The sequence below is a fragment of the Halichoeres trimaculatus genome, unplaced genomic scaffold, assembly GCF_033239565.1.
Source record: "Halichoeres trimaculatus isolate MK-OKI-2021-1 unplaced genomic scaffold, fHalTri1.1 fHalTri1_scaffold_2, whole genome shotgun sequence".
Lineage (NCBI taxonomy): Eukaryota > Metazoa > Chordata > Actinopteri > Labriformes > Labridae > Halichoeres > Halichoeres trimaculatus.
In genome coordinates this window covers 41332115-41347160 of record NW_027437180.1, presented here as the reverse complement: position 1 = coordinate 41347160, position 15046 = coordinate 41332115, and the positions used below count along the sequence as shown (strand labels likewise).

The window sequence follows — 15046 nt, the reverse complement described above, 5'->3', positions numbered from 1 at the left end:
GGACATCGACTGGCGTCTCCATTACGCACACAATAAAGGATAAAGGTGAATGAATCTTATGTTTGTATTATGATACCTAACAAACTTAGTTAATTATCACTGTGCCAACTTTTTGAATGGATTCATCAGGCCAAAATAACAGTTTACAGGACGCAGAGACACCAATGACCCACTGCTGTCCATCTCATCTGTGCGTATTTGCGCACTGCTGTACTTTCCTACGAGACAGCGTCAGTCAGAGATCCGTCTGCTCCTGTCTGATCTGCCCCCAGACAAACTACGAACATCAGAACAGATGACAAAACTGAGTTTTTGCCTCTTTGTTCACCTGTTCAGCGCACTACAGCTCTGAGATGTAGCAGGGTCAACGGGAGAGAGCGTCCGCCTTAAGGTTTATAAGAAATAAAATAAAGCCATAATTACTTTAATAAGAGCTCACTCAAGGTGAGCTGCTGTAACATCAGGTTTTGCATTATGGAAACAAACTTTCCAGCATTGTAAAGCACAGTTTTGCTCTGTGTTTGTTGCTCCTCTTCACACCGTGCTGTGCGTGATGTCATTAATGTTAAACTGAGCATGCGTGTCACTTCTGAAGCGTGAGCTGTTCACATCACAGTCTGCAGTCAGGTCACATTACAGGTTAATCTGAACGGCCAAACGCAAAAATCAGATTTGAGCATTTAGAGCTGCAGTCTGAACGTAGCCTTAGAGAAAGGATGTCAAACTAATTTTAGTTTGAGAGCCACAGTCTAATCTGATCTCAAGCAGGCCAGACCAGTAAAATCATTGCATTATTACCTATAAATAACAACAAATCCAAGGTTTTCCTTTTGTTTTAGCACAAAGAAACACAAGTATATCAGAAAAAGTCTTTATATTTAATGAAGTATCCTATTACAATGTACTCCTTGTCAGGCTAATGGCAAAAATGTGTCTCTTCATAGGGAACATGACTTTTGAAGTTTAAAGTGATACTCTGGGATGGAACAAGTTGGGTCCTATCACAAGGTTTAGGGCAGAAATTACCCCTACAGCAGTGTTTTTGTGCAGCAGAAGCCCAGAGCGCACGTACCAAACACCCCCTCCCTGCTCCTCTGCAGGTTTCCTCTGCACTCAGACGGGGCCATATTTTACTTGACCAAAAACGCAAATAAAAGGACTCCCACCGAAAAACTCTGATATCGGTCTGCATTCACGCTTTATTTAGAGAATTTTCAGTGCATTACTTTCACACAAAAACACCGCTAAATAAGGCTCTAGTTCTCATCGTGTCGTAAAACGGCGCTACCTCCGCTGCAGAGCCACAGCTGGCTACGAGGCACTCACCGCTTAGTGTATCAGTGGTCACTGCTCCTCCATCTCCCTCCACCTCCTCCTGCCTCTGCTCCTCCTCAGCTCCTCAGTCCTCCATCTCTAAGTAACCCAGCCTATCTAATTAACTTTCCACTGCCAGGGTTGTTCATCACTGAGGCTGTCACTTCCCAGGGAAAGAGGCAGGGGGTGGGAGGATTATAATTTTACCTCTTTTCTGTCATCTTTCTCTTTCTCTCTGCTTCACTCTTTTTATGTTTCCCTTCGTCTCCATCCATCCCGTGTCCATCCATTCCCTCCTCTCTTCTCCTCTCTGTACCACTCTCCCTGTCATCCCTGCATATATAAACGTCTCTCCATTGAAAGGGAACAATGGTGTGAAGTAGGGAGTAACAAGGATCGTGATGTGGGCCCTTGGCAAAGCTTGATACCATGAAAGGTTGGGGAGAATAGAGGTTGTCACCCCCTTATCATGACATCCATTTGCTCCACTCTGAGACTGAGAGGTAAAGGTTTATGAATAGCAGGAGAAATCTCATCAGTACCTGTAAATGTGCTCTTATTCTTGATGTCTTCAACTCTTTGAACCTTTTCCTCACACTAAATCAGGAGGTCATCGTAAAGGAAGGCTTTGAAATAAATCTTATTTAGATGCAAATGAAACTGAGCACGTAAAGTAAAGAAATTTGTTTGGTAGATTATTTCTCTGTTGGGACAAAAATACCTCTTGGAAGTAAATCTTATTTCCCTGTAAAGCCTGTTTATTACACTTTAAATAGAGACACATTTGTGGGATGAGCCACGGAGCTGAGTATGTGGGTTGTGCCCATGAAAATTTGCCAAATCTTCCAAACAGCTGCCAAACAGCTTATTCTGCTGTTGTTACTGACTCTTGGTTTAAGCTTCTGGTACCACCTGTGAGCTGCGGCCTTACTACAGGGGTCGGTTGGTGTGTGCTCCGAAAGTAGCCAAGCCATGTTTTACCTAAAAAAGGTCAGTGAAAGTAAGTTGATGATTTTTTTTTTTAACTTCATCTATGATAAATATAGCTTTGTAGGGGCCTCACCTTGTAATATCCTTCACAGTTCATATTTTTTTCAATTTGCATTTTTTATTTCACAATTATGTTTTAATAAAAATTTTTTTTTTAATTTAATTTAAAAAAAAATATTAATTTAAATTAAAATTAAAATTTTTATTACATATTTGACTTTATTATGTCTATATATATATATATATATATATATATATATATATATATATATATATATATATATATATATATATATATATATATATATATATATATGTTTTGTTTTTTGTTTTTTTAAACGTCCTCCAGAGTGAGATTTTTCTGAAACGCTTTTTATGCAGGACTTTGTAATACAAAGTGCTTTAATAATAATAATAATAATAATAATAATAATAATAATAATAATAATAATAATAATAACAGTAATAGTGATAATAATAATAATAATAATAATAATAATAATAATAATAATAATAATAATAATAATAATAATAACAAATAAATTAAAAAATACATAAATAAGTTGAAAAAATAATAAAAAATAAATAAAAAATAAATTTAAAAAATAAAATAAGATATCAAGAAGTGAAATAAAAAGCAGAAAAATGCACAATAAAATGACAACATAAGACCCCTGCAGTCCCCCCTCCCCCAAACCACATTCAACACACACACACACACACACACACACACACACACACACACACACACACACACACACACACACACACACACAAGACATAAAAAAAAAGAAATTCTAGCAGAAAACAGAATTAGAATTAGAGGACTGAGGAAATGCAATTTGAATTAAATAAGAAAACACAGGAGCTTAAACTGAAATGATAATTAATTAAAAATAGATGAATAAAATGCTTGAAAATACTAGAGGCCAGGATAACTAAATGTGTTAGTACATAAATAAATAGAATAATATAACAATATTGGATAAATACTATGGTAAATTGAGAAAGTGTTACATCAGGTGCATAGTAAAATCAGCTTAAATAGGATAATACAAAGAAAAGCATTAAAAAAATAATAAAATTCCAATTAAAAAATCTGAACTGAAATGTAGAAATAAAACAAAATAAAAGTGTTAAAAATAAGTTAAAATTTAATATAAAATAAAAACAAATACAATCAGCTCAGAGCCAGATTAAAAATATAGGTCTTAAGTTTCTTTTAAAAATATGAACAGTCGACTGGCTGTCTGTGCTTTACAGTACAGACCTGTCATCCATGTTCCACAGCATGGACAGGCTGTCTGTGCTGCATGTCTTTATGAAACATCTCTAAAATGAGGCTTAACTGAACCATGCTTTTGTATGTGAATTGTAATTAATCTGACCCCGAATTTGGGTAGAATATTAAAATGGACCAAACCATCTTACTGGACCAAATTTACTACAGCTGCTCTGCTGCTATAATGATCCAGCGGTTGTGTTATAAACAGCCCAAAGTGTGTTATTTCTAACCCAATCCAACAGTGTCACTGAAACCCCCTCAGCCACAGTCTGCAGTGTATCACCTCTCCCCCTGTCATCAGAAAAAGAAACACCTTCATACACCCCTAAGAAGCCAGCTTATCCAAATAGCATTCCTTTTCATTGATTCTCATACCAGCTTTCCCCCGACCGCTGACACCATCAAATGATCAGCGGAGAGCGGATGAAGGGAGGACAGAAGGAGGATCGGATGAGGAGGAGGTGGTGGAGGATGGCAGAAAATAGATGTTTCTGTCGATTTTGCAGGAGAAAATAAAGGCGTGCGGGACAGCCAGGCTTAAAGCCAAATCAATGTTGTCAGCAGCTGGCACTTAAGAAGGGGCCATTAAAGTTTAAAAAGTTTGGAAAGCAGCGCTGGAATTAGGGCCAAATGGGTTAGAGGTAGGAGAGCTCTGGCTTCCATTAAAATCAAAGCCAACAAGAGCTGACAGATCCTCTCAGGATTCCTGCTGTCCTCCTGACTTTTTTTTTCATCAACTCCCTTTCTCTTCCTCTCCCTGCCTCTCCTGCATTCATTGACTCCATCTTTCTTCCTCCATCAATCCTCTCCCCGGCTTCCAGTTTGTTCACTCACACGCCGCCTTTGTGCCCTTCTCTTTGTTGATTATTTTTACCTTCACTCTCCATCAATCCATCCTCTCCTGTACCCGTCTCATCATGTGGGCTTTATGCACCCGCAGCTCTTTTCCAGCAGCCTCCGCGCGTCGCTGGCTCTCTTCCTGTCTGTTCTTTCCCTGTTCTCGCCGTTCATTTTAACTGACAGCTACTTAGAAAAAAGACTTTCCTGCAAACTGAAACACGGACCTTTCATTGAAGCAGTCATCACTTCAGTAACTCAAATCAGCTTTTATTTACACTCCTGCCTCTGGCTGATATGAATCATCATCTTGACATTAAACATGGTTCATGTTGAATCAGACGTTCAGACACTTGGTTGTAATGTCTGAGAGGTCACATTAGCAGTGGAGCATAAAAGGTTCAGAGCAGTTAGATCTTCCACAGCACTAATTAGTGTGTTCAGACATCATCAACATTTATATGCTGCTGTTAATTTGTTGCATGTAGAGACACTGCCTAAATAAATAAATCTCCACTAGATCATTTCTTTTCCACCTGAGTAGTTTGATGTTTCTTTCCAATGCTTAAAAACTGCATTTATTTTGTTTTACGTCTGTAAACTGTTGGCTGAAGCATTTTTAGACTCTGGAAATTCGACAAAAGAAGTGGCAAATTAGGGAAGGGATCACTGCCTCAAGATTAAGCGTAACAGGATTTGCCATCCATGGCCTGTGATAACTGATGTCACCATGGACAGTGTGGTGCCAGCCTTTAACCATTGTACAGCTTTGAAGCCAAAGTCCCCCATCACAAGCGCCGCCATTGTGCAGCCAGAGACTGCGCAGTAGAGACTGTGAGTGGAGCTAGGTGATAAAAATATATACAAAAAATTAATCTAAATTATTACAGGATTTGAAATTAATTAATCAAATTAATCACATTTTAATCTCATGTCGGCTTAAGGTCCCCAAATAAAGAATTTGAATTCTAGGACATGACAAAATTGTAGCATGACTAATAAAACAAATACAGGAAGAAGAAAAGATTTGTAAATCCACTTTTTTTTTTCAACTGGTCATTAATGTTGTGCAAACCGTTTCCTGTGTCTATAGAAATATATTATGTTTTTTCAGCAGGGGGAGGCGGGGTCTGATGTAGCTCGTTAATCAAAATCCTGCTCGTAAACTACTGTGGGTGAGAGCGGTGTGCTCTTTGGATGAGAGCTCAGCATGGATATGAGGAGAAGATGAGAGATGACAGGGACACAGAGAGACGCTGTGAGTCAGAAAAGTTCAGGCAGCTCTCGCTCCACCTGAGGATGTGTCGCGGTAGTTCGGAGAGAAAGAAAAAAGACGACGGAGATCATGGAGAGGATCAGAGTGGAGCGTTAAAAAAAAGTTTGTTTTGTCTGTTTTTTGGATCAAAAACAGGAAGAGAGTCCACTCTTCATAAGTAGTTTTGGTGTTTACATAGTCATAGAAAACAATATTATTTGGGTCTTGAAAGATCAAGAGGCAGTTAATAAGTTGACCGCTGGGCCTTACGTCAACTAGTCTGCTGCAGCTATCTTAGCTTAGCAGTTAGCTAACGTTTCCCAAGAAAACTCTGATTCAGGATTTTCAGCTTGAAGTTTTCCTGAAGAACTGACTTCATAAAGAAATGTTCATCACTCTCTCTCAGGAGATTCATATTCATTCATTTCACATTCGAAATGGTATAAATCACCTTATTTACCAAAATAACAACATAGAGCTAGCTTGATGCTAACTTATATGGGAAACTGCTTTGATATGCTAGCAGTTAGCATACATCGGTATAACTTCAGCTTCAGAATAGAATTTCAACTTACATCACAGAAACATATCACATCAACTCTTTGTAAAAAATACTGAGAATTTCAAATGTCAAAAGCTAACAGGCTAATGAAAGGCTCATGGCAGACTTCATAACTACGGAAAGGTTCCAAACAACTTAAACCATTGCTATAACCACTTTGAGACACTAGATGGCCTACTTGAATTATTAATATATTACAACACAGAACATCAACGTGACATTGTGTGAATTTTGACCTGTTTCTGTTTAATTATGCCCAGAAATATCCAGACTCAGGGACCAATTACATTTTATTCACTTACAGTATAAACTCAATTAAATGTTGTTGACACAGACCTAAATCTCTTCATAGCCGTGGGAGCATGCGTTCAAGGTTGAAAAACTTCTCTTTGAAGAAGAACTGAGATGGGTCGGCACATGCAGAGTTTTACTAGATTCTCCACTTCTTGAAATTTGAGGGTGCATGTTGGAGAGATGTGAGGCAACCTCCTGTACTGTGTTTCATGGCGAATTGGCTCCTTTAAAGCTCCCACATTCTGCTCCTTTCCTGCAGTTTAATGTGGATCATTGATGTGTTCATGAAATGGTAGTAACATGTTTTGGTCCAAAAAGCCAATAAATCAAGCACAGCAGCATTGTTTCCAGGCTCTCATAGCCCCTCTGTTCAGAACGCTCTGATTTAGTGGGCGTGGCCTTCATATGTAAATGAGCCACCGCTGATACCGCCCCGCTCTTCCACGTCACTGAGAGCGGCGCCACGAGCTCCGAGTGCACAATGTTTAGAAAACAGAGAAGCTCCTTTACCGTAACATTACAGGCTAAAACAACAGGCTAACTGCAGCTAAAGTTAGCATCCTGAAGCTAACACAGAGACAGGGGGGACACTGAGGAAAAGCTCTTCCATCTGCTCCACAGCACACAGCATTTAAAATACTCACATTTCCAGGGTCCCAGGTTTGTTGGAGGATGGTTGGTAATGCGCCTGGATTCAGGACCAGTCTATTGGCTAGCCCTCTGTTGGACTGTCCAAAGTTGGAAAAGCAGTCGGCCGTGAAGTGACTAGCACACACATGCTCCGTTTAACTGAGTGTAGCTGGAACATTTCCTGATAAATGAACTTTAGACACTTAGTCTGTCTTCTTCTGAGATGGGAAGCTTGAGCATGGAGCTATGTGGCTGTTTACAGACGAAAACAGAGCAGTGATGGCTCTTCAACCTTGGCATCCTCCTCCCTGCTGCTGATGAGAAGTAGGCGAGGAGGGGGTTCGGGGGTATCTGCTCGGGTGGACCGATCAGGTCAGACTTGCTCCTGATTGGTCAAAAAAGGGAATCGCTGACGTCGGCAAATCTCCAAATTCCAAACAGCTGGTTTTAGGTCAGGATTTTACATTCACAAGCTCTACTAAGAACAGGTTTGGTCATTAAATATCACATTTTGTGGGCTGGGAGGAAAGACAAAGACCCACAAATTTCACTAAAAGACTTAATAAAGTGATTTTTGAATACTATGGGACCTTTAAACACGTTCTCCCAACAACTGGAGCTGAAGGCGCAGTCAGCCAGGATGACCCTTGGCAAAAATTTGGAAATATTTAAGTTAATTTATTTTCTAGTTTTGAGCACATTGTATTTCATTTTAGGAATAAATATACCAGTGACAAATACATGAATTGATTAGTTTATTAAAAAAATAATTTGAGCAACGAAACATTGAAATAAATAAACTTTTCCACCTTATCCTAATTTGTAGAGATGCCCCTTCAGAACTTGAAGACTATTTATTTAAATGCTGCTAAAAATATACCACTCAAAGTCAAAACCTTGATATTTCTCTTCCAAACATCACCTTTTTCCCTGCATGATGCCGTGAATGTTTGTGCAGAAATCTAACTTTCCTCTAAGTGAGAGATTTTATATGCAGACTCAAGTGTTGTCATTGTTGCATTTCACTTTTAAGAACGTTCATTCACCACGGAGCGTTCAGGTGCTGAAGTGAGTCAAACCGATCCAAAATGCATCACTTCAGCTCTGCTTTGTTAAACATGGCAGTGTAGAGAGAATAACAAAGTTGACTTTAACAAACTTTCCATGTGGAAAGCTTCAGAGCGCTCCATCCAGTATTTCCCTCTGTGTTCACATAATGCACAGAATTAATAACGAGTAGTGCGCTCGCTCTGCTCGGAGGTGAAACAGGGTTAACTACAGAAACTTTTGACAAACTTGGATAAGCATGGAGTTTTTATTGTTTGCTGGCACAATGCTGGGGTTTATTAAGACGCTGTAGCCTGGAGGTGTTATTGGGCTGCTACGCTGGGACTGAATTTTCTCCTTTTTTCTTCTGCGCAGCTTCTTTCACCTGCGGGTTATGCAGAATGGTGAGTGAATTAGGATGCTGGCAGGGGGGAACTCCCTGTTGTACGCGCTGATGTTGTGGAAGCCTTGCAAGTATGTAAAGAGCCACAAAATAAGCTGAACAAATTCACTCATAACAGCCAGAAAGAAAAATAATCACCTCCCCATATAGTGGCTACACACACACACACACACACACACACACACACACACACACACACACACACACACACACACACACAGGCACAGGCTTACAAGTCCGTATTCAGCTCTGTGTGCACTAATACTAACATAAGCCTGTATTAACACCTGCGAAAAGGAGAATCTTAAGCACAGGTAGTGGTATGTTTACACACTCTGTGAATCTCTTTACGCCAGAGCTGTCGGACCGATAACAGTTTGTTCACGTAAACAATAAATCTTCTTTTTACACCACGGTGCGTTATGGAGTTCCTCAAGGTTCAGTGCTCGGACCGATTCTTTTCACCCTGTGTGTGCTTTAACTTGCAGGGCTGGGAGAATTACTTTAAAATATAGTTCAGCACAATTACAAGTTACCTGTAAAAAAATATAATCAGCAACTCACTCTAAGTATCACCAGGGTCCCTGCAGATCCTTAAATAGTCTTAAAAGGCACTGAATTTATGATTATGGCCTTAAAATGTCTTAAATTAATCTTCAAAAGTCTTAAATGATGTTAACTCATGTTAGTATGGTAGTAAATAGTCCCAAATCCCAAAATAAATTCTATTTTTTTTTATTATTATTTTTTTTTTTACAGTAATTTACCAAGTAACTCTCGTGGTGATGTGATGCAGTCACACTAGTGGAACCAACAAACAGTGATATAGTTGCAGCTGGGACTCCATTCATTGTCCCTAACCCTGTGTAACTGATGTGGTATTTTTTCCATTGCTGTTTATGTGAATTTGGTCTTAAATTTAATTTCAAATGACATTAAAAAGTCTTTGAAAGTCTTGACTTTAACTTGCCTTAAGCTGTAGGAACCCTGATAACAATATTAATGTAATGTACCTGATTACTTTTAGTTACTTTTGGATTACTTCAATACCAAACATGAACCTAAAGACAAGAGAGTTTAGACGATGTGTCATCTGCTTGGTGTATTGTTTTATTTTAAAGAAACATAAAACAATAAAATCTCCTTTCACACTGCAAAGAGGAAGTGCTGTTTTAGCCAAACATAATCTGAGACAACCCACCGATTCCAAATTTTCCAAATATTTGCCTAAAAAAACGTGTACTTTACAAAGTTGACAAGAAATTTGTTATTTCAAATCAAACTTAAAATGTTCTCCTTTTTCAAAGTATGACCCTTTAACAAGGCGAGCAGAGAAGGCTCTGTAACGACACAGTAATAACGCCTCCATATGTAATAATGTTATACATTTTCACTTCATTATCTAATTACGCTGCACTTAATTACAAAATTCTTGAACACAACATGTAAAAATAATTTATATGATACATTTATTAATGTAATAAACTGTAATATGTAAGAGCATCACAGAATATGGCAAAGTTTATTACATGTGTTCAAAAGTTTTATAACACAATGCAACAGATTTTACAAAATGGGACATTATTACATAATTACATATTGGGGCTTTGTTACATAATATGGCATTACAGGCTCTGTTTTGATGCAAAGGTTAAGAGCATCAACCTTATTTTTCAACAAACCATGTGTCCACACACCACAATGGTTATTCAGAGGTTAGCAAGCTAACAAACCTGAACGTTAGCTAAATCGACTTCTGTGTATTTCAGCAAATGTTAGCAGTTTGTCTTTGTACCTAATTCAAATCCAGTGAAGGCTTTTTTTATGCCGGGCAGTGGCTATAATCATAAACGACCTTAGCTTAGGTTATGTTTACGTGTAGCTCGAGGCGACGTGGGTGGTCGCTTCACATGTGGTGTTCCATCGTAAAGTGTCACTAATTAATCCCTATTTTTATCAAATATACCTGTAACATTACATCACATGTTTTTTTTCTGTACTGTATTGGATTACAGTTAGATTTTTTTTTATCCTAATGATGTAAACTTTACTCCCCAAGCCTGTCCTCTTGGCACAATAATGAAGAACGACTCCATAAACTTTCACTGCTATGCAGACGATCCTCAGCTGTATTTGTCAGTGAAACCAGAAGAAGAAACCAGACGCTTCTCTAAACTTGATGCAGAGAAACTAGCCCATAACAACTGAACAAGCTTGTCTGTCAGAGACATCAGCTGTGCTCCTACTGGGCAAACTACATGGACTAGGACTGACCTCATGATTTATAGAAGCGACGCAAGTTTTGGTCTTAAATTTTGCAAAAATTGTCAGACGTAGTGAAAACGCCTCCAGAAATTCTTCTTACTTTTTTTTTTCCTTTTTGTCTTTTTCTGACTCCACTTGTTGCAACTTATTGCTTGTGGTATTAAATGTATGTGTGTGGGTGTTCAAAGGAGAGTGAAAATAAATAAAAGAAAACCTACACATAACTGGGAGGAGAGGATGTTTTTCAAAAAGTTGTGATCACCAGTGGAAAATTCATTAGCCTAATCTTTACACTGCCCGAGGCGATCGTCAAAGATGTGTGTGTGTGTGTGTGTGTGTGTGTGTGTGTGTGTGTGTGTGTGTGTGTGTGTGTGTGTGTGTGTGTGTGTGTGTGTGTGTGTGTGTGTTACCTCTGCCTGCCTTGGATGTTTTGGAGTTCCTGTTATTTCTTCTTCTTTTATTTGTGCGACCATCCAACGCAGCGTGTGTGCGTAAATGTTCCACAGAAGCTCCGTTGTGAGTTTGTGTGTGTTGGTGTGTCTTGTCTTATCTTTTCATGAACATGTTCGTGAATATGTGTGTGTGTGTGTGTGTGTGTTGCAGAAGGGCAAACTGATAAGGCTTAATGTCCCTGCTACATGTGGGTTAGCACGCTGTCCCGTCTCACCAGCCTCCGTCATTTAGTCGATCGTCAGCTCCCATTCCTGTGGCCGTCCTGTCAACACGCCTAATGGTGTGTGTAATACACTCAGATACTTTCACAACCTCCCACCTATTTGTGTTATTGTAGTGTGTGTGTGTGTGTGTGTGTGTGCAGTCTGTATTTATGTGTGTAAGTCCAAAGGGGGAGGAAGAGAGAGGAAGAGCAGGAGCTGCTGTTAGTCCACCCAGGAATCTGAATTTCTCCATGAATTTCCATACTACCATAATGTTGTAGTGATGGTGGACACTGGAGCCTAACTGCCAGACAGAAAAAGGACAGAAAAGCAGAAGAAAGAGAAACAGGGGAGAGATAGAGCACGAGCTAAAGGCTAACACAGGGGCTAAAGGTAAAACACAATCTAAAAGAAAGTGGCTTCTCGTTTCTTAGGTATGTGTTTGCATCCCTTCCTCTTGGCCCTTAAAACAGAGGGGCCCTCTCTTGGAGCGCCACCTTTTGGAGTCTCATCCATGCTGTTGTTGAGACTTGACTGTTGACGGGGCGTGTTTGTTTTGGAGTTAAAGAAAATCAGAGCAAAACAAATTTTCTTTGTTCAAGACAACTTTCTACTGGATGCAGCACACCGAGGTCAGGATCGCCACAAAAACTGCTCCCCCTGGTGGCTGGCTGCAGTATAGGTTAAAAAATCCATCTCCCCAGTCATTCCAGATGGGCTGTGGTCAAACTTTAAAAAATTAATCCACCTGGTAGAAATGTTTCTCACGTCTGATTGTTGTGGTGATTTGAAGATATCATTTGGCTGTCTTATAATCAAGTCCTCTTTTATCTGAAGAGTTTAGTTTTCATTAGTTATAAGAGGCTAAAAACTAAGTTTTACGTCACGTTTAGCGATGATTGACAGCTGACGTTCTTGTGTATTTTTTTCAGGATTGTAAAACATGTCTGGAGGTAGAGTCAAGAAGTGATCAGACTTGCAAAAGAAAAAATATATATATTATTTTTGTCAATCATCTCCACTCAGATTCTCCCAAATTCCTTCATTGTCTCTACTGCGCAGACTCTGGCTGCACAACTGCTGCCAATAACTACAAAACCATACAATGGTAAATGGCAGAGCCACACTGTCCACTCTATATACAGACAATGGGTGGCACTGCAGTCCAGGGACAGCTTGTGCTCTATCTCTCTCCTGTTTCTCTTTCTTCTGCTCTTCTGTCCTTTTTCTGTCTGACAGTTAGGCTCCAGTGTCCACCATCACAACAAAATTAATCAAGAAATTAATTAATTAATTAATTAAGAAACTGTTTTTCAGGCAGAAAAAGACAAATCTGTCTTCTCATTTCTAAACTTCGTCAGTCGGTGTGGTGTTGTCATGGAGACCCAGGCCCGTATGCATTACCAGCCATTAGCAAGGAAAACAGACTGTTTGTACTAAGTGTGGGAAAAAATGGATTGGTGGTATATATGAGCCAAGTTAACGACTTTAAAACAACTTTGAAAAAGACAAAAAACACGCTTGAGACAAAACTTGCAAAGACAATGGACAGTCCTTTGGAAAGGTGGTGATGTGTAGCCATACAGCAAATTTAGATTTAGGAGACACATTCTTTCAGTGAACAGATGAGATAAGGGAGACAGTTGAAGTTTCAAACTTGCAAGGCTCACTGCCATTAGTTTTACAAGTTGATCTCTTTGCTTTTATACATCTGGGTCCTTTAAGATGTGTGTGGTGAAATGTTGGAGTTCTTCATTGAGGTACTAAAGATAGATCGATACGGATTTTCCGGGCCGATACCGATTATTTGTAGTCAAGGAGGCCGATAACTGATATTTGAAGCTGATATTAATTTGCAGTCAAAGTGAAAATATTGGTGTAAAATTTTGAACAATACAAACTCCAACACTTAACTTCATTCTTTAAGCATGAGTTTATTAAACAGCTCCCAGGCTCAGCAGCATGTTTTATAAAGTTTACTGTAAAAATTTTACTGTAACAGCAATAACTGTAATAACCGCACTGCTGATTGGCTGTTTCCCAAGCCATGGCTCTGCTTGTAACCAATCAGATGGTGCTGTGGGTGGGGACTGAGTAGTGACTGCAGACAGTGGAGCGGCTGCATCAAAGCCACAATAACGCAGTTTTACATTTGGTTCTTATTGGCTGTCAGATTAGAAAAAAGGACGATGTCGATATGCCTCAAAATGCCAAATATTGGCCCCAATAATCGGCCCGGCCGATAATCAGTCTATCCCTAGTACTGGATCATTGCTGCAGCACTTGTTCCTCAAACCAGCTTTTATATTATTGATTTTATTATTGAGGATTTCTGTATTTACTCTGTTCAAGATCACCAAACTTTCTCTTTCTCTTTGTTTACCTGACTGACTCACTGATAACAGCTGTTTGTGTGTTCTTGTAATGAAATCTCAATTTCACTGGCTAAAAAATGTTTTTCTTGATCTTTTCTCAGTCACACTGTTACCGCTCGCCGGGTTTATCACTACTTCTGAGTGGTAGACATGCACAGTTATATTTGTTTAATGGGGTTTTCCAGGAGGTTTCTCTGAATTATGACGTTAGTTAACTGGCTGATTATATGCAGTCATGCATGCGACTAACACTGCAGCTAAACGGGACGTTCCAAACGGTATTTTATTCTGTATAAAGTTGCAGAATTTGAGGTTTTTTTTCCCATCAAATCAGAGAATAAGTTGTAAAAATGTTGCCCTAAATGACTCCGGCATCACAACATGAGACTGTGAGGCTTTCTCTGCTGAGCCCGTGTGAGTTTCTTTTCTTGCATCAGATCCGTGAAGGGCACAGCGCTGGGTTAAATTGTCTACTTAATAATTGAGGCCAAACGCTGCTGTCCTTGGATGAATTATTTACTGAGAAAATATAAACTAAATTGTGTCATTAAGTCTGTGAAGCTACTCTGGAGCCCCACACTCGCTGATGGATGAGGTCAGAACAGAGCAGCTAACAGGCCTGACTTCTTTAAACCTGTAAAATTCAAAGATTCATCAAATGAAAAGTTATTCTCAGCTTTTAACTAAAGTTTAAAGAAGTAACATCACAGAAAATCGGGCAGAATATCTGAATACCTGGATTCCTGTCCTCACCCATCCTCTCCTGCCCTCCCTGACCTCCTCCTAAGCGACTCCAGCTCTTGTTCTTCCTCTTGATTTCCCCCCAAAGACTCTTTCACCCTCTTATCTCCTCTGCATTCCTCCTCCTCCATCCTCTTTTCATTCCAGGAAAAGCTCAACCTTTCACTGCCACCTTCCCTTCCTCGCAGCTTTTCACGGCTCTTTCGCCTCCTCGGCTGTGCCGGAGGAAATCATCCATGAAAAATGTTTTGACCCGCCATAATTGCTGCTTCCTCCGTGTTTCCCCTGTCTCCTCGGAGCTGGAGCCACGTGCTTGTGAAACTGATGTAGTGCAAAAAAAAACAGGACGCACAAACATGGATGCAGACAGGCAGTCACCCATGCAGAGAGCA

At 39.5% G+C, this 15046-nt stretch overlaps 1 protein-coding gene across 2 annotated transcripts in view; it reads left to right on the top strand.

The window, feature by feature from the left end:
* Positions 1-15046, top strand: part of LOC141802568 (zeta-sarcoglycan-like) — a 602901-nt gene that overhangs the window by 575194 nt on the left and 12661 nt on the right. The gene's annotated exons all lie outside the window — the stretch shown is intronic.